We start from the raw sequence: 18,958 nt of genomic DNA on the forward strand, positions 1-18,958 counted from the left end.
AACTTACGCACAAGCAACCCCTTATAACCATTACAGCAATCCGTCAGTCTCTGACGTTGCTTGTGCTCAGCGACAGGCAGGCAGCATAATGAGCAAAACTGGAGAAGCCGGCGCAACAGAGCAAGCAGCTGGAGTGCAAAATCTGGTGGAGAGGAACCGAGATTTGGAACAGCACGTGGCTCTGCTGACGACGCGGCTGGACGAAAGGCGGGCTCAGGATGCACAGGTCAGACCCACCCCCGTCGCAAGGAAGGTACCGGGACTGGTACACAAGTTTGGGGGGAAGCCCCAGGACTATAACGCGTTCCTAACGGAAATAGAGTATGCTTTGGAACTGCAGCACAATGACTTTGCTGATGATGGGGAAAGGGTGGCCTATATTGTCGGGCATCTGCAGGATGGGGCCCGGGAATGGATCAGGCCCCTAATGGCGATGCAAAATGCTGCCTTGAAGGACCTTAGGAAATTTTTTCAGGGGATGGATGCAATGTATTCCAGTGAAGTGGAGCAAAATGTGACTCGGCGGGAATTGATGGGGTGCAAGCAGAGGAGCCAATCAGTTAGAGACTACTGGTTGCGCTTTGCGATGCTGATCCACCGGCTCGGGTGGGATCTGGACTCTGAGCCCATTCAAATGTTGTTTGAGGAGGGGTTGTCCCCAACTGTGAAGGATGAGCTTTCCCGCATGCCCCGCCCGCAGTCGATGGATCAGCTGACCAAGGCTGTGCTTGCGATTGGAGTAAGACAGGAAGCGCGGGCTCAGGAGAAGCGCGAAGGGAGACCAGAGGAAGAGACATGTGGCGGTAGTAGGTGACTCTCTGCTGAAGGGGACAGAGGCAGTAGTGAGCAGAGGAAACAGAACGTGCTGGGTGGTGTACTGTCTTTTCCTATATTCTACTACATTACACTACACAGAAATGTTTAAATGTTTCTTTGATTGTCCTTGAATCTCCCCACCGCACTTGCTATCCTCTCCTGTCACATCAGTGTGGTGTGCCATGCCCTTTGAGAACCTCTGATCTAGAGTGGGGTGTCCTACTTTCACAACTTCCTGAAAGCAGGCTATCCAACACACATGTGCCCAGTGGTGATATTCCTTCCTGAATGCCTCATTTGTGATGTGCTTGAATAAAAACAAAAAACAAGATTTCCCTCTTAGGGTGGATCTACGCACAGGAAAACCCCCGCTATAAATAAGTCAGAAATTAAATTGTTGTAACAAAAGAAAGCTTGCTTCGCTAGGATAATGACAACCCCTCCTGATTCATCAATGTACCATTTGCTGTGTAGTGCTTCCTGTATTGGGGATGTTTAACTACCTTTCATCTGATTTTTTTACGACATGCCAACTGCAAAATAATTAAAAATAGTCTTACTTGATTTAATTCTCTGAAATCCTACACAACTGGACTTCAAAAACCCTCAACATTTGCAAAGATGAGAACTCTGTGACCCTCCAGGTGCTGCTGGATGCCAACTCCTGTGAGTCCTAGCCAGTATGGCCAATGGTGAGGGATAATCTCAATAAACTAGGAATAGTTAATACAATAACTAAAAGGGTTAAATGAACCAAGGATCATGCAACCATCCAAACTAACTATAATTAAGGACAATACCATATATTACACTTTAGCCCACAATGTTTCCAGCCTAAAAGTTTGCTTTGCACTTTCAGTCATAGTACTTTTCAAACTTAAAATTTATAAACACTGTATTTGCAAAGCCTTTCAAGTTATACATATAGATTCACTTTACCCCATTTCATATTGCACTTTCAGTCACACTTTAATCTGGGGGAAGGTAGTTGCACAAGTATTTTCTCCAAGGGCTCTCATATCATTTAAACCAGGTACAGGTGGCAGTTTAACCCTTCTACTCTTAATTATTGGCTCCGTCTAAATCTAAATCCTCCCGGTCTACTGCCCTTAGTGATACAAGACCCCCATAAAAGTGTGTGGTCCAAAATTGTGCACCAAAAATTCCTCTCCTGCGGACTCCACCCACATCAGCTTCTCACGATGGGCTTTATTAAAGCAAAAAGGCTAATTGGACAGCGTCTGAAGGACTTAGAGCAACAGAACAATCTGGCCATTATAAAGAAACTCTGTCCTTGGTATGCCTTTTTCCCCTCTTCTCAAGTTTGATTCCCTGGCACCATATTTGTATAAATTAACTATCCCAAAATACAGACGTGCCTTCACACTGGCCAGATTGGATGTAATGCCCTCCGCCGTACTTGAGGGCAAGTACCAAAAGATTCCAACTGAGAAACGACTCTGCCCCTGTGGAGATGGTAATCTGGAAACAGTGGCTCATGTTCTCCTGTCCTGTCCCCTTTATAAAGATCTGAGGATTGAGATCATCCCAGGCCGCCCATCTGCGGCCACATTGTTCTTTCTGTTATCAGGTCAAAATGATCAAACAACAGCAAAGGTTGCTAGGCTTATCGAGGGTGTAATGAGATTAAGGGCCGGTATCTGAACAATAAACTTGATCATCTGATTGTCCTTTTTACCTATTGTTGTCTTTTTAATTGCATATATTGCTTGTTTTATGTTGCTATGGCCATTGGCTAATGCAAATAAAGTTTATCTATCTATCTTCTGCTCTGAGCCATTTGTTCAATAAAAAAAAAAAAGCTGTCAGTACCTTCTCTCAAATGCATTTTTGTTTACCTAAAATTCAGTATTTTGTCACTCTTAACCCCCTTTCCTTCCACTTTGTACACTTTGATGACCACAGGTCAATGGAACAAGACATGACATCAGTCACTGCAAGATCTTAAAATGGAGGGGAACCACAAATCTCCCTTCAGAACAAAAGAAGAAACAGGACAGCTCATGTTGTTGTTAGCAGCTAAGCTTAAATACCTGCATCAGAAACCAGATTTTCACACCAGCCTCCAGACATGTTTAAACAGCACCAAACCTAAGCTAGTATTTTCAAAAACATTCTGCAGGGTCAGTCATTCTTCAGAGATTACATGACTCAGAAACTCTGTAGAGCAGGGCAGTTTACAATAAGTAACTCAAAACCTCAGGTTCAACACCAATGAGAACTCTGGAACCCTTCACAATACTAATCACCATTTGCTTACTCTATAAATACATGCACCAGACTTGCACAGTTCGAATTGTTCAACATGACTGTTTTTGTGCTCAGCAGCCAAAAGTTCTCTAACATTTAAATAATGCAAGCAAAGTATCAACTGGCCAGTGATGCTCAGCACTACGTACACAAATGTGGCTATATACTGGACAATGAACAATCGACAAATCCAAAATTTATGCCTATATAAACTGTGGCACTTCAAGTACAAACACTTGCACCGTCCCTTAATGTGTAGGTGGGTTTTGTCTAGAAGTCTCTTGGATTTGATCATCAAAAATTTGAGGCTTCTTCACAAAACGACACACCTGATATTTTACAAGTACAGCTGGCAGTGAAAAAGTGAAAAAGTCTGTCATCTAACACAGGAAAAACAAACAAACTATGATAATTCATATAGAATGCCAATGGTTGCCAACTAAATCATGAACATACTGGCAGAAAGAGGGGTCAGAGTGGTGAACCTGTAAGTCAAAGGACAGCACTCTCTATAGAAAAACGCCCGGTTTCTTACTCCAAGATCCTATATTCCCACCATCAAATTGTACAACATAAATGAAGCAAGCAAATTTACACCACGGGTAAAAAGTTAAACAGCATGCCTAGAAAATATCTGAAATTTTTAAATGCCCAAGCACATGTTAAGTTGGTGACTTTACAGGGCTTGAATGGTAATATTCTGCAGGTGAAGAAATGTACATTTCACCAGCTGCGGGTCCCACCGAGTCACCTCAAATTCATCTATCGAGTAGCGGCCCCAAAAGAGTCTTCTTGCACCTTCTCATCCAGAGCCACAGCCCCACACTACCAGCAGGATTTGAGGGTGTGACTCACCTTCCTAGCTACATTATAGTGCCATTATCAGCCTGCATCCATCACACATCCTCATTGTCTGCAGGGACCCCCAGAAAAGCCCACACAAAGGTGGCCAGACTGCATAATGGGCACCCTGTACACAGGCTGACCAAAATCAGTAGGCTCCCCTATGCCATGCCAAACCTTGGGATAGCTGCATCCAATAAGGTTAGCACCATTTCCAACCCAGACCTGGACTGTTTCATTTCAAGGGGGCTCCTGAACAGCATGCCAGGAGGCAAGTGGGCAACATACCCATTCTCTTCAGTCCTTTGAGACTGGGAGAGAGCATAAGAGAATGCTAACTGGGCTGTCACAGTTTTAACACCCTTAATATGACCAGCTTCTCCATTATTTCTAGTAGGAAAAGTAATTAAATATCTCATTTCACACAGAAACTCATGCTTCCAAAATAGCCAAATTAAGCTGTGCTGTAACATATTTCCAAGACAAACTGAACACTTTGTTTCAGAGGTGCATGCATTTCTAGATTTCTCCTACGTTAGAAAAAAAGTTGTTATAAATTACACTCTCAAAAATAGCAAAGAACCTGTGATTGAGCTATTTTGAGCGGGGGCGGCTCCAATGGGTGTCAAGAACCAGAAATGGAGTAATACCCACTAAGAAAGCATAAAGCAGTTTACGGCGTGAGAAATGAGACTGACCTAATCTTGGATGTAAAATAGCCAGTACTTTATGTTTATATACTGTATAAACATAAAATTATGCTGGTGTTTCAAAAGAAAAGTCACATTATGCTTGAGTAACAAAACACCTAGTAAAATAAATAAAACCACAAAGAGAGAGAAATTTATGTGTATGTACTTTACATTTAATCTCTTCATAATTGGAAACATGGAAACACAAGCTGTTCTGTGCCCCAAAGTGATGGTCTAGCAGAGAAGCTTTCACAGTTCTGAAATAGAGACAGCAATCCATCAAGGAAGCATAAGTAGTGCAAAAGCCAATAGGGTGGATCCAATCTATTTCCTAATGTGAGTGGTTCAATTTAATATCCACATCCCAGTTTGGCAGAGAAACCTCAGTTCTGGAAGATAAAAACCACATACAATTGTTATCTTTAGCAAAGATAACAAATACCAACTCATAAATAACAAATCTAAAACAGAAATCTGAAATCAAATTGCGTGTTTGCACAATGTTGTACAAAAATGTTGTACATTTAAAAACACAATACAAAGAGATTTCTCAAGTTCTATGAATATATTTTCTGGTTAAAATCCAGAAAAGCCGATGAGTGTACACACTGAGGTGCGCTATCCCCTTGCACTTCATAAAATGCTGTTCCAGAAGACATTTGTGGGGCAGCAGCCATAAGAGGAAACCGTGAAGTGTCCCAATATGCATGCAGAACATCATGCATAACACCGTTGGGACTTTCCTCCGACCACATCCTTCATCAGCCTTACATCACGTTTTTCTTGGGGGGGGGGGTAAAGGGAACTCTGATAAGGACTTTAGTTGGCATGGATGGGGGTTAAAGATGAGTGCAATTGGGGGTAGAAGTCAAGCCTGCTATACAAAAGTAAAATTTACATTGACTACGCCTACCGCTTTTGACTCTGGCCCTGCCCACTACTGGCGTGCGGCCCCTGGAAGGTTGCCTACGTGACCACGAGGCTGGAAAAGGTTCTTGACCTTTTTACAACCAAAGCCTGAACCAGACACAACAAAATTTAACATAGTCTCAACCCTGCACAGCAAAAGCTGAACAAACTGAAAATCTGGTATACTGTATATTTAAATGCAAGAGGAAGGCTATGAAAATATTTTATGCTAAGGCCATGTTAAATAATTTGTTTGCAAACAGCAGCCTAAAATCAGCCAAAATTCATTACAACTGGTGAATTTAATGCTTCTTGCAAGAGACTTTAGGTGTATTTCTTTGATAAGACAGAGAACAGGCAGGAACTGTTCCAGCTTAGAGAATAAAAGATGAATTTTACAGTCAAGAGTGTTTAAAAACAAAAAAACAAAAGACAATAACACTACTACCTCAACATACAATTTTATACTGAACACATGTATCTATGAGTAGGGATGTATAGTATTACACTGTTAGGCAGCAATCCAATACTTAATTATCTGGGAGCAAGTCCCACTCAATGAGACATATAAAGTTGAAATGTAAGGGATTGCAGCGAATTCTGTATTTTCTGAAGTCATTCTATCTTACCAGATAGACGTGCAAGGATATCACTTCCTGATAACTGACAATCTATCTACCACAAGTATGAAACTTTTGTTGTTGTTCAGAAATGTAGCCAGATGTTTTGATTGGGCTTTTAAGTTCTTATATAAAAAGCAGGACGGTAAGGTCATTGAGGCTGCAATTCCAACACTACTTACTTGCAAGTAAGCCCCACTGAATTCAATAGGACTTACTTCTGGTTCTGCTGTATGATGCCTGACAGTAGATTTTCCTGCATTAAAACACTACCATAAACAAATGCTGTCAGCTCTTTTTCTTACTGATGTCTTTTTATCCATATGTTTGAGAGGTTGAATAGTTCGTAAATATGCCTAAAGAAACAGGCCTACCGTCTCCAAATAAAACACAGGTCCAACATAATAAAAATGTAAAGACAAGGGAAAGCTGGCAGTAAAAACATTTTAAACCTACCCTTCATCAACAAAAAATCCCAGGTTGGGGTACAGTAAAACCCATAAAAACACATCATAGTTTCATCAAGACCAAATTCACAGGGCAAGCACAGACAAACCACCCTGAACAGATAAAACAGTAATTAAAACAGAATCAAACAATAGCCACCTAATTGACAATTGCCTGAGCAAACAAATATATTTTGAGCTGGCAATGAAAACTCAGAGGGAAGGGAATTCTACAACCAGGGCACGAACCGAGAGAAAACCCTTTCACTAGTGGCTATGTAGCAGATCTCATTCAACTGCAGTAGGCTCAACAGGTCTTCCCTCTAAGTTCTTAACTCAAGGGCAGGTTGATAGTTTTAAAGTAACTGATATTCAACAGAGAGGCCCAGTCATCTATGTTTATCCATCTCCTATAGTGCACACTAGTTGCACTAGCAACTGCAAAAAAGATTGTTCCTCATTCTGATCAACTTAAGATTTTATAGTAAATTTCTGCTTTTTAATTAGCACAGCTCCCAGTGTTGATGAAACTCCGTCTTATACGTACATGACACAAAACATGGATGTGTATACACGCAGGTCCTGCTTACAATTGTCAGGTGAGTGTTTGCGTAACGGGTCCACAATTTCCACTGTTTCCTATGGAAACATTTCTATTGTAGGATTGTCTGCTCTCTTTCACCCTTCTCTTGATGGTTTCTTCCTGAAATTGTTGCAGCCAATCAGCAAAAGAGAGACAAAGGGGAGTGGGGGCTGAAAAGCTAGTGTCTGGGGCCTCTAAATGCTTGTTCTGATATTACATTTAAGGAGGGAAAGAAGTGAAAGGCATTTGCAACTCCTTTTCCATCTCTGCTCTAATGTGTAGAGTCACCACAGAGGTCACCATAATAAAAATCCAAGAGCCCCCTTTTCACAAGGATTCTCATACTTTTGCTTTTCCCAGTTCTGTGTAGTATGAGTTGGCCCTTTGAACTTAATAACTTGAATATCAAAGAAATACGACTTCCTAATGCCAGCATCTGATGTTGTTGAAAGAGATCTTTTCACTGAACTTTTAAAGCATATGAATTGCTACTGGGGAAGTTAGAGAATTTGATTCACTGGAGTTTTTATCCTGTGCTATGCTGTTATTTTATTGCTTTATTATACGATTATTATTTTTTCTCTTTCACAAACAATTCTCGGAATGCCAAAGACAAATATGAACTACTCCATCCCCAAAGGTTACTATTATTAAATGAACCCAGGAACATTTTTACCTGATGCTTTATAATACAAATTCAGAAATACTTCAGGATACAGGGTAAACCTTTAAAAATCAGAATGAGTGGGGGGTGTTACCTACAAAAAGCTAAGATATGATTTCACACCATATCTAATTCTCGAAAGATCTATCATATTTAGGAATTAGGATATATTATAATGTAAACTACACGGTCAAAATTAACCACGACAGTTTATATGAAAAGACAAAGATATTGATAGATATATCAATATACCAGTTTTACAGCTGAATGTTCTTCCAAAAGTTTTGTTTGTATTCATTCCACTGCTGATCTCTTTCCAAATTTTTAACAACTGGCAAAACTTATTTAATTTCTTTTGGTCTGGGAAATGACCAAGGATAGCACCAAAAACACTTTACAAACCAAAAAGAGCAGAAGGCTTAGGATTTCAAAACCATAAATGCAATTATCTAGCTGCAAAGCTAAATCATATGACAACCTGGTTTATGCATAATGAAGCTTCAGTAACGAAACAAGGCATAATCAGCACATTTAAAATGCTGTGTGATTCTGTACAAAAAGAGACGGTGACATTTAAAAAAAACAATGCAACAGAAAATCAATCTAAAACAAGTAAAGGGTTGAGGAACCTCAGCAAAACTATCCTAGAGTGTTTTTGCCTTGCTGGAATGTGTCCTTGAACTTTGATAATGCATTTCGCTTGCCTGGATGGAGGATAGATAGATAGTGAGTGTGTTGGTGCAGAAACTAGCTTACTGTGCAAAGAAAAATGTACACTCATAATAACAATAACAACCATCTGTCTGGTTTCCCCCAGCCACTCTGGGCAGCTTACAACATATCCAAAAACATAATAAAAACATCAAGTCTTAAAAACCTCCTGATACTCTGTCCTCTTTTGTCTCCAACCCACAAAGGCTGAAAAGGGTTCCCCATCCCTGGTCTAGTATAAAGAAAACCTAGCTCTGGACTATTTCCTAACTCAGAGTCATAACTAAATATGGAGTATTAATATGAAGCAAAGAAGCAAAATGCCTCCCAAAGAAAATGTTCAAAATAGTAATAAAATTAAAGTAACTAGATATAGTTGTTAAGTTCTTACCAAGGCAAATGAAAATAGAATTTTGCAACATGAGACTATGACAATCACTCTGCTGGGCAAGCTGAAATTCTTGTTGATTCAAATTCTTGTTGAAATTCTTGTTCAAATTCTTGTTGAAATTCTTGTCTCTTCCCCGCTCATGCTACTCTTGAGTTCTCCACCCCAAGCCAATTTAATGGGGTGTTGTGGCTGTGGGGAGTAAAAAGCCCTGTTCAATAAGCAGAAGTCCTTCTGCACAGCAGATGGGTCGCTTTAGGTCAGAGGTGTCCAAACTTTTTTTCAAAGAGGGCCAGATTTGATGAAGTGAAGGGCAAATTTCCCCGGGAAATAAACTGCCGCAGGGGCTGGATTAAACCAACCAGCAGGCCGGATTAGGCCCCCGAAACGGACTTTTGACATGGCTGCTTTAGGTGAATTCTACTCTGGTTGAATTTACACCAGTAATCTTTTAGCCTAATCTACTTCACAAAGTTGTTTAAGAGGATAAAATGGGTAGGGAGCATGCATACCATCTTCAGCTTCTTGGAGGAAATGCTCGATATAAATGTAATAAAGATGGAAATAGATGTGGGCTATAGCTCCAATGGCACTGTGGTCTAAACCACTGAGCCTTGGGCTCGCCAATCAGAAGGTCGGCAGTTCGAATCCCCACGACGGGGTGAGCTCCCGTTGCTCGGTCCCTGCTCCTGCCAACCTAGCAGTTCGAAAGCACGTCAAGTGCAAGTAGATAAATAGGTACCGCTCCAGCAGGAAGGTAAACGGTGTTTCCGTGCTCTGGTCTAGTTTTGCCAGAAGTGGCTTAGTCATGCTGGCCACATGACCCGGAAAAACTGTCTGCAGACAAATGGCTCCTTCGGCCTGTAAAGCGAGATGAGTGCCGCAACCCCAGAGTTGTTCGCAACTGGACTTAACTGTGAGGGGTCCTTTACCTTTTATAGCTCCAATAGAAAACTTGGGCAATAACCAACATCATGTGAATGGACCTCTACTCCCAAGATGAGACTTCCCCTCCCTGTTCTCTTTCTCCTTGCTGTACCCACTCCCAATCTGATCCAGAGAGTCCCCGGACCTAAGGTGGTATTTAACACCCAGATTAAGCCAAATACACCCAGGTGATGGTGTAGGAGGGGCATAAACACAAGAGGAGATATTTCACATATTCTGGGGGCTGTGTGAAAAATCAAAGAGGTACTGGGAAGTAATTTTAGAGTATTAGAGAAATGACAGGGTACAGTGGCATCTGGCAGAATAGTTGTGTGATCTGGCAATATAATACATGGGATGCTGAGGGATGATTAGCCATCTACAAGCAACAGCTAAAATGCCAATTAGCTACTAAACAGAGACAGAGTTTCATCATGGAAGTTTAGATGTTTAGGGTGTGGGACTAGTACTGTACCTGGGAGACCAGAGTTTGAATCCACACACAGTGAGGAAGCTCACTGGGTCACTTGAACCAGTCACTGCCTCACAGCCTAACCTTGTTGTGGCAATTAAATGAAGAGGGAGATAACTGTATGACACCATGAGTTCCTTGGAGAAAAGTTAGGATATAAATGCAATAAATAAATAATCTGGAATGAGGTGCATATACTTAAGCTTATAGATATTGTTAAGAAAAGAGAGAGCAGATGGAGTATTAAAAGCTATATTGCATAACAGTATATGTTCATTATATACTGGAATGATGAAGAACAGAATCATGCTCAGTCCTACAGTTTATTAGTTTTGTAAAATTAAGAACACTGCCTATATTCTTATTTTTCTCAAGCAATGTACTATATCAGATGATATTTATTGTTTTATTTGCTTAATGGGTTATTTGTGGATCATTTTTCTGTGGTTCAATTCATCCTTTTCCATAACAATAAAAAAATTCTGAGAAATGAACTAATCCACAACATCTTTGGAGATCCACCTCACTTTTGTTTTTCTGTCTAGAACTGTCACTGCACCCTGGTGAGTCAAAGAAAAAGACACGTTGACAGATCAGGTGGAGCAAAATACTTCTTACAGAGCCAATAATCCATTCCAACTTGAATCAAGATGTATATACAAAGCAAACACTAACTCCCACCTGGATACAAGCTAATGGTGAATTTGCACATGCACTTGGACTGTCTCAACTGTGTTTGAAGAGAAGCGCATAAACACATACAACAACATACATTGCTGGATAAAAATAGCAAGCCACCAGAACACAGGGTGATTTCTGATGCCATGTTGTCACGCAACAATATGCAGTTATGTTGGGATAGCATTCTTGGACTCCATCTTCATTTTCTCTTTAAACAATTCCCATTTAGAGCAGTAACTTACTTCTCAATTAGAAGTAAATTACTGGTCTAAATCTTTGCTTTAGGGGTATACCAGGGTATTGGGACAGCTTCAGATCCAAGCTGCTTCCAAGTCATCCCCGGGATGCTGTTTTTGGCTTGTGATGTCAGAGCTCAGGTGTCAGGTCAGTTCAGGTGTTTCTGTGACAATGGAGGGCAGGGGAGAGTGCAATGTCAGAGAAGGATATCCAATCTATTTTATGCTCCTGGGATCCCTTAGGCATTCCACACACACACACACCGTTGTTTGTTTGTTTGTTTGAAGAGCTGGTTCAGGATAGTTACAGCTAGACCTAGATACTGGCTACTTGATTCAGGGCAAAAATAGGACAGTTCCCCCTTTAGGTCAGCAAGGCTAGAATCTTAGATCTAATGAGTACTTCTATAATCTCTCGATTCTTATGAGGCACTGGCAAATTCTAATTAATTTCCTGCACAATCATAATAAAGAAGTCATTAGTTTCATAAAGTCTGTGGAAAAACAATGCTTCCCAATGAGGTGAAGAACTAAGAAAACAAATAAGAACTAAGAAAACAAATACTCCAAAGGAATAAAGATTATAGAAACCACACAGGACAAGGCAGAAGAGGAAAAGATGTGAGCGTTCAAACACTTATTGCCTTTTCTATGTCAGGAAATGCATTGTGGTAACAAAGACTAGGTTGCAAACGGGACCTACTACATTCCGTCTTACAACCAGCAAGAAATTAAAAGGTTAATGGGGAAGAAAAAAATCCTCCCTCTGCCTCTGAAAATTATGGAGGCAGTTGAAATCTTAAAGTCTGCACTGTTATCCATGAAAACAAAGATTAGCTTATGTACTATCTCCATCTTTCATAATTACACCTTTGGCATCACAGAAATGTCTCCTTCCAAAAAGTACACATACACGAATACTCATCTCCTCAGATTCTCTCCAATTTTTTTCTGGATTTGTTGTTTTGGAAGTGAAATAATAAAAAGCAGTCAATGACATTATAGGTAAAGGTAAAGGGACCCCTGACCATTAGGTCCAGTCGTGACTGACTCTGGGGTTGCGACGCTCATCTCGCTTTATTGGCAGAGGGAGCCGGCGTACAGCTTCCGGGTCATGTGGCCAGCATGACTAAGCCGCTTCTGGTGAACCAGAGCAGCGCACGGAAATGCCGTTTACCTTCCCGCTGGAGCAGTACCTATTTATCTACTTGCACTTTGATGTGCTTTCGAACTGCTAGGTGGGCAGGAGCAGGGACCGAGCAACGGAAGCTCACCCCATCGCGGGGATTCGAACCGCCAACCTTCTGATCGGCAAGTCCTAGGCTCTGTGCTTTAACCCACAGCGCCACCCGCGTCCAATGACATTATAGGAAGTTATTAATTTCAATTACAGTATCACAGCTCAGTGAGCACTCAACTTGACATACTTTTCCTTAGAAAATCAACTTACTCTCTCAGACCAATAAGAAGTGTTTAGAAAGTGAAAGTACACGTTACAAAAGGCTCCTCCATGGAAACATTGCCCTACAACAACTTATCAGCTATTAAATTAACACAGCATTTATTTCTTATGGTCTGGATATTTGTTAACCCTGACTTTGTACTTTCACTTTAAGTGGAAATTAAATCCCCTGATACTCTGATTAGAATGGGCTAAATCAAGGACATTGTCTGTTCAAATGTACCTCCTATCTCCCAAAAGCAAACCTTATTTACATGTAGAATGGCAATTTTAAACATTAAAGAGCAAAGGTTGTATCCAAGTGTCAATCACCACTTTGTCCTAGAAAGCAGTGCCCCCCAGAGGTAAATGTTTATCATCATTTAGCCCTATTAGGTTTCTACAGATTGTAAACCTCTTCGCTTCCTGTCCAATTCAATGTGCTGTGTGCTGGCTGAGGCTTATGGAAGTTCTAGTCCAAAACATCTGAATGGCACCAGGTCGACTCATGCCATAAAACACTGTTTAAATTTGGGGTATAAATAACTTTTTTTCCAACATTGCTAACACCTTAAATTGTCAGGCTAGCTTACACTGACAATTTATATTTGATGGAGTAACCATACAAACCAATTACCGTACGTATTTTTTGCTCTATAAGACTCACTTTTTCCCTCCTTAAAAAGTAAGGGGAAATGTGTGTGCGTCTTATGGAGCAAATGCAGGCTGCGCAGCTATCCCAGAAGCCAGAACAGCAAGAGGGATTGCTGCTTTCACTGCGCAGTGATCCCTCTTGCTGTTCTGGCTTCTGAGATTCAGAAGATTTTTTTTCTTGTTTTCCTCCTCCAAAAACTAGGCCCATCTTGTGGTTTTGTGCGTCTTATAGAGCGAAAAATACGGTATATATTTTGAACCATAATCCTACTTTAGGGCAGGAGTGGGAAACCTGTGGCTCTCAATATGTTGCAGGTCCCCCAACTCCCATCATCCCTGACCCAGACTGGCTTGGGATGATGGGAGTCCAGTGCCTTAGGAGGCCATGCCTCTTGATAACCCATTCTTGTGTTGACACAACTTTATACAATCATATACACACATACTCACAGTGCTCATCCCTTCTGTACAAACTTTTCAGAGCTACGTTAAGAACAATGTAAACCCCATAGATCCCTTTCCAACGGTGGTTGGTTATTGCAACCAAACTAGAATACTCTACTATTATGGTGTAGCATCAATCAGTTGCATACTGTACAGTCCTCTTTCAACATCATATTCTCCAAATAGTCACATCTTATTTATACCTCCCAATTTGAACCATGAAACCCCCTTCAGAATCAAGGGTGAAGTTCTGTGAACTGGTTTTTTTAAAAGCTGCTAATAAGAGAATGGGGAGAACCTCATTTCCGTATTTATTATATTAAAACTGGAACTGCAGATTTAGTACCAAAATGTTAAGAATTCAAATACCCCAGTTCAGCTTAATATTTACACACACTCCACCACCCTGGTAGTTCTTAAAATGCACCATTCTCAGCCTCCTGTGATCTGTGGGGTTTGCAAGACTGGCTGGTTGTGCTGGTGTAGACAGACTAAGAGTTAGGAGACAACAGGAAGACTGAACCAAAACAAAAGGGGAATGTAGACCAAGAGGCCATGGAAGAGAGCATGGGAGGAGAGTTTTGAAGCAGTAGTGATCATGGGAAGCACTGGTGCAATGATGCCATTACGTAGCATTGTCAGTGAAGACAATTCAACATGAGCAGCAGCACTCCTGCCATGGTGGTCACTTTCTGTGGAAACTGGTGCCCTTTGCAGAAGAATGCCTTTCCTGAGACAGCAGCAATGAATGGCAGATTTGGGGGTCATGCCCAAAGGCACTACTCCAATGAATGTTTCTTTGCCCACTATGCAAACTGCTTGCTGCTTCTAGTGGAAACACAGTGATCCAACTTCCCCAGTAGTAGCCTTCAAAGTAGCCTTTCCCCCTTTTGATGATGCACAGGCATTTGCACAACTTCAATTCTCTCCAACCTGGCTGATCTCTGCTTTTCAAAAGCACTAGGTAACAGCTCCTCAGCATCTTTTCCTAGTCCCAGCGTGGGAAGGGGTGGATGATGGCACTGAAAGTGGCACCGAGCTCCAGTTTCCATTCTCATCCATGCTTTTTTCCTCGCTGTCAGAACTGTAACCCTGGTGCACCTGCTTCATGACCCGGAAAGCTGTCTGCGGACAAATGCCGGCTCCCTTGGTCTGAAAGCGAGATGAGCACCGCAACCCCACAGCCACCTTTGACAGGACTTAACAGTCCAGAGGTCCTTTGCCTTACCAGTCTGAACAGAAAGAGAAGGTTCTGTTGCCTACCTGTGCCAATATGTAGGTGGGTGGCAATTCCTGGTGCGTTTCCCACAGAGGGAGGGAGCTGCACCAGGTTCTCAAATAAGGGTACTTTAATCCAAACCCAGATATATTTTGCATGTACCTCATGATCCCAGTCACAAAAGCACAAGCCCAAATAATCCCACACAAAGATGCAAGTTCCACTGATGCAAGTTTCAATTGATGCAGTTTTCCCTATAGTGGTATGTTCAAACCTGTTCATTCACCTCAGGCACTCTATACATACATATAAACATCATTGAAAGCACACATCACCAGTTCTCATCCATGCTGAATTTTGCTTTCTATCCTGTAAGTACAGTAATGTATTTCTCACTCTATACTGGGAGAAGGAGATCTGTTAAAAACACTTCCACTGCTGTGGGTAGAATTTTTACACCCTTACTGCTATTCACACACAATAACACAATCACCAAGTGAGAAAGAAGAAAATATAAAGGGCACCTACACAGAACCACATTCCATTATTCTGTATTATTTAATATGGAATAACTATTATTTTATGGTTCTGTATTCAATCACTAAAAGTAATGTCACTCTGGGAATATTTTACTGAAAGGACTACAGCATATATTTTTAAAAATGACGCTCTGTCCTGACACATGCACTGAAATTCAGGAAATTCAAGCTTATCACTCTGGTGCATTAAAGAGCACATGCTTGAGGAGAAGCCACTGTCCTCCCATACTTCAAACATCCTGCTTATTGTGTGAAAGATAGAGGTCTAGTGGGCTAATCTTCAGCCTCCAGAACAACTACTGCTAATGTCTCAAGAGCCTCCCTTATCTCCATTGCTCTCTGTAGCTGCTCAGCTCCACTACATTTCATTTATTAGACTTATTAGTTGCTTGTCACCCGGAGGTCTCCAAGCATCTGACAGAAAAAGAATATATATATATATATACAATACCAGGGGAGGGGGGAATCATATACTACATTAATATTTCATATAAATTCCATTACAAAATACCAAAATAATAAAGCAATACTCATGGGAACTGGGTGTGCAAAAACCCACTAATAGTTAGTTGCCCTGTATTTTGAGAGTGCTCATTTTCATGCTGTGCTGCCTGTATAACCAACCAGACAACCCACACACCAAAAGCGCAGAACCAAACATGGCTTCTGTTCCAACAGGCCCTCTTGCTCTTTTACTGTGCAGTTGTTATGCAGAGAAAAAACAAAATGGTGATACTTTTGTTGGCGAAGCAAGGTGTTCTACGAGGTATTTTGGGATCTCTCCAGTACCAGTTAAGGACAACTGACCTAAAAAGCTGTTTGGTAGCCAGAGTGAAAAAGGCTCCACCTGGTAATCTATTTGGCAGAACGAGGTGAATCAAAAGTAAGTGGAGGCAATTTCTTCAGGATAGGTATGTGCCAAATCAAGTGCAACATATTGTTTTCACCTGATGTTTTGTGTCCTACACTTCAAAAGCGAGGTGTCAAGGCACCAAACCAAGGTGATAGGAAGCTCCTGTGGGAAATTCGTTTAGAATTCCCTATTGCAAAACATAACTCCAAAACTTATTAAACAATCAGAAGCTAGTTCAAAAAATATATAATTGTTATAATATAATTGCACCGAATATACTACATTTTTACATTATATATAAAAATATATATAATTGTTATTATATAATTGCACCGAATGTACTACAAGTGCACTTTGACAAGACAGCAACTGAGCAGGGATTGACCATTCGCCACTTCTTATTCAAAATTATCCTCTAGTAAAAATAGCTACCGCACAGCAAATAGCTTAGAGAAATTGGAATGGCTTCTAAATCCCACTAGTTACTCTGCCTTTGAAAGGCATGGCAATACTCTTTTGGTCAATTTTTCCATGGCGGGTTGGATGGAGGCTGCCCTCCTATCATGACATATCCAAACCCCTCACCTCCTACATAGTTAACACGGATGATAGAGCTGTGACTCACCTCAAGCTCAGGAATAGGAATGACAATGTCTCATGGTAAGGAGAAGGGAGAACTAGCAAGCCTGCTAGTCCATGCAGAATAGAGAAAGCTCCAGGCATGCACATGTATGCTTTAATTAAGCACAAATTAAGGAAAGGCAAGTTCTAACCCTGCTCCAAAACAGAGCAAGGAAAACAGCAACACAATACGGGTAAGAGATTCCTCTGGCATCTTAAAGGCGAATCAATTCATTCTGGCCTAAGATTTCATAGGCCAGAGTCCAGTTTAACAGATGCATGACAAGGCACCTAAGTGAGTGGGTGGGTGAGTAGGTAGAATGCACAAGTGTGTTTATTTTATAGATGCATTTATTTTATACATGCATCCTCAGTACATAGAAAAGAAGAATGTTGGTTGCCTTAGGTTTTTGGCCAAACTCGGCATGGCCAACAACCCACCCAACGTGACGGTACCTAGAGTAGAAAAGCACACAGAACTGAACCAAGAATGTGTCAGTATAACCCTAAATTGGAGTTTAACGAGTCCCAAGCCTCTTTGCTGTGACCATTTTAGCTTGATCAGGCTTCACACAGGCGTGCAAGGTAAGCGACTCAACACTCGCTCCGGACTCGCATCTGTGCACCTTGGCTCCCCGCTTTGCAGCTGATGGGAGAGAGAGAGCTGGAATAAACTTGGCAATGTGGTCAAGTCAGGTACGAAACACAAGATGCCAAGCAAGGCGTGGGAAGTTCCTCAAAGACCCCCAACCACCCTCTTCTTCGCCGCCCCCGCCCCCCCCGAGGCGTTGCAAGAAGAGCATGCGCTCGCTGGGCAAATAATGGGTGGGTGGGTGGGTGACAGAGAGGCGTTCAATGGAGCCGGAGGGGGGGGCGCGAGACAGGAAAGGGAGTTGAATGGAACCCAATGGAGGCGCGGCGAGGGAGGAAGGCTTCCCGGGCTGGGCGGGAAGGAGACCCCCGCCCGGCATGGAGGCGAAAGGGGACGGAGAGGAGGAGGAGGAGGAGGGCGGGCGGCGCCGGAGCCGTGGGCGTCGGCAGCAGCAGCCGCCGCCGCCTGGCCATCCCTGCGGGCCTCGGCGAGGCGCCCCCGGGGCCGCCTGAGGGAAGGCGCTGCTCGCCCACACGCCGCCGGTGCCTCAGCAGCCGCCGCCTCCGCCGCCCTCGACTCACCTGCTGAGGAGACGCGAGAGGAGCGGGCAGAGCCAACGCGGCGAGGAAGCCCAGCTGCCCGGCCCGAGCTTAGCCGCCGCCGCCGCCGCCTCCCTCCTTTCCTCGCCCGCCTCAGCCCGCTCGCTTCAGCCGCTCTCATTCAGCACCGGCGGCCGCTTATCCTCTGAGGGGAGGGAGGGAGGGGGAGGAGGAGGAGGAGGCGTCTCCCGGCGCACGCACGCACGCACGCTCCCCCCGCGGGAGGGAAAGAGAGGGACGCGCATGCGCGCGCGCGTCTTTCCCTCCTGGAATTCTGCTGGGATGGGAAAGAAGGGAGGGCGGGAGGAGGGAAGGGAGCGCGCAGGCGCGATCTTGTTGTTAAGGCCCCTTTAAGAGGCTTGTGGGCGCGAGCGGCCCCGGCGGCGTTAGGGAAAAGCGGGCTCCGATTGGTCGCTCCCGCGAGAGAGCTCCCTCCCACCGCGAGGAGTTAACTGTCACAATGGCGGCCGCCAACGGCCCCGGAGAGAGAGAGAGAGAAGCAGCGGAGGCCGGGCGCTCGCTTCGGGTGGCCGTGCCGCTTCTCCCGGAGGGCTGAGGAGGAGGATGGAGAAAAGTAGGTGAGAGGGGGGCGGAGGGGGCCCCCAATGTGTCCGGGTTTATAAACTGCCTTTGTATAAAAGACAAGTACAGTGGTATCTCAGGTTAAGTACTTAATTTGTTCCGGAGGTCCGTTCTTAACCTGAAACCGTTCTTAACCTGAAGCACCACTTTAGCTA

General features: G+C 42.9%; 1 protein-coding gene and 1 long non-coding RNA gene across 3 annotated transcripts in view; one reads left to right on the forward strand and one right to left on the reverse strand.

Annotated features, from left to right (window-relative positions):
• RALGPS2 (Ral GEF with PH domain and SH3 binding motif 2) overlaps positions 1–18,419 on the reverse strand; it is a 101,354-nt gene extending 82,935 nt beyond the window's left edge. Inside the window, exon 1 of one of the 2 annotated variants that reach the window (XM_081915109.1) lies at positions 18,204–18,419. The gene's annotated coding sequence lies outside the window, so the exon portion shown is untranslated. The remainder of the gene's footprint in view (positions 1–18,203) is intronic. The other variant, XM_081915110.1, reaches the window with a different exon arrangement.
• Positions 11,532–13,017, forward strand: LOC309372045. Its single transcript, XR_014169395.1, has 2 exons — positions 11,532–12,264; positions 12,630–13,017. It is a non-coding gene; the product is annotated as an uncharacterized lncRNA (long non-coding RNA).
• Positions 18,420–18,958: the final 539 nt, after the last annotated feature.

This window comes from Podarcis melisellensis (assembly GCF_964234715.1).
Source record: "Podarcis melisellensis genome assembly, chromosome: 6".
NCBI classification, from domain to species: Eukaryota; Metazoa; Chordata; class Lepidosauria; order Squamata; family Lacertidae; genus Podarcis; species Podarcis melisellensis.